Source organism: Amphimedon queenslandica, unplaced genomic scaffold (assembly GCF_000090795.2).
Source record: "Amphimedon queenslandica unplaced genomic scaffold, v1.1 AMPQUscaffold_13203, whole genome shotgun sequence".
Lineage (NCBI taxonomy): Eukaryota > Metazoa > Porifera > Demospongiae > Haplosclerida > Niphatidae > Amphimedon > Amphimedon queenslandica.
This window is the reverse complement of record NW_003546561.1, coordinates 31,530-33,041: the sequence shown is the minus strand read 5'-3', so window position 1 is coordinate 33,041 and position 1,512 is coordinate 31,530. Positions and strand designations below refer to the sequence as shown.

Genomic DNA, 1,512 nt, shown 5'->3' with positions numbered 1-1,512 from the left:
GGGATCAGGTGACACATTTTAAGTGGCCAATATCTCTGTCAAAAAGACAGCTATTAAAAAGATCCGGATGGTGATAGTTAGTTTAAAGACAGGCCTACAAAGTTATCATAGTGACCTTCTAAAACTATCCTTTGCTGCCATTCAGAAATGACAGTCCGAAGATTGAGAATTTTGGCCGATCATTGGTATTGTCGGACACCACGCTTTGAGAGCTTATAACTTTCTATGCACTCTTGCTAGAGCTACAAGTTTTGTCACGCAAATAAAGGATAACTATTGCTATAATACTTTGCAGTTTCATGAGATGGCAATGTATAGTTTTCCTAAAACAAGTGTCCGAAAATTGATGGTGTACGATCATTGATAATGTACTCTAATTCTTATTGATTTGAGCTGTAGATCTATATATTTGACAGACTTTTCATATTTGCCTAATTTTGTGGTTTAACCAATTAACTTGCATGCTCCAATTCATGATTTTAATTATAGTGACAAATATTTTTATTGATTTCGTATTTTTGTGATTAGAGTATATGTAGGTATAGTCTCGTCGCCCCGCCCCTTCGCTTTCTGAGGAAGGGTCTGGGGACACTCGGTACTCAAGGCTTTTTTGTTGCATTGCGCTGGAATGTTGGCGCACCAATCAGATTGCTCCAAACACATGGTACAACCTCAAACTTGTTAATATCACATGATATAATTTTAATAAAATGGCCTCTAGAAGACAGGTAGAATTTAAAGGAGCTTCATGAGGTCTGAGGTTCAAAGAGAAGTCAAGAAGGAACAGAAATGGGTCTCACAAAGCCTGTTATCGATATTTAGGATAATTTTTGTGCCTGCTGACAGGATTCAGTGCCAAACAAAATGTCAATCACTACTTTGGCTCAGTACTGTATTATGTCCTCTGGAAAATAAGTTCTGGAACTGAACTGAAAACTCTTCCTTCGTCCCCTGGTCAATGACTAAAGCTAGTGAGTTTGCCTCTTGATGAACAACAAGTTAAGAAATGGTCAGTTCACTTATGATTGTTATCTAATAATTATGTGCAGTATTATAGGAGTACATACTGTTATAGAACTCGGGGAACTACTTCTACCTCATCTGCAAATGATGTCTCTGACAGCCATGGCTTTTATAGCATTCATTATCTGATTATACAATTTTAGTCAATTTTGCATTATTAAACATACTGTTTTGATCTGATAACAAAATGCATTTAATAAGTAGAAGAAGAATGAAGAAAAACAAAAAAACATATGCCTTATTTTTTATGGTTTAACCTGCATGCTTCAAATTTATAATTTTAATTATGTATATGCTGCCAAATATTTTATTGATTTTGTATTTTTATGATAATTATTGTCTTTTTATAAATTTAAAATTATCCAACAGGTATCTAGTTGCTATGGATACTAAGGCTGAAGTAGAAGACTACCTGGAGGGTCTTTTAGGTAAAAAGTCTCATCAGGATTTCATACGAGAGTTTCTGCTCCGCTGGACAGCCGTAGTGGA

General features: G+C 35.3%; 1 long non-coding RNA gene across 1 annotated transcript; it reads left to right on the top strand.

Annotated features, from left to right (window-relative positions):
• The first annotated feature begins 608 nt into the window (after window positions 1–608).
• Window positions 609–1,211, top strand: LOC109584507 (uncharacterized). Its single transcript, XR_002186048.1, has 2 exons — window positions 609–1,009; window positions 1,050–1,211. It is a non-coding gene; the product is annotated as an uncharacterized LOC109584507 (long non-coding RNA).
• The last annotated feature ends 301 nt before the right edge of the window (window positions 1,212–1,512 follow it).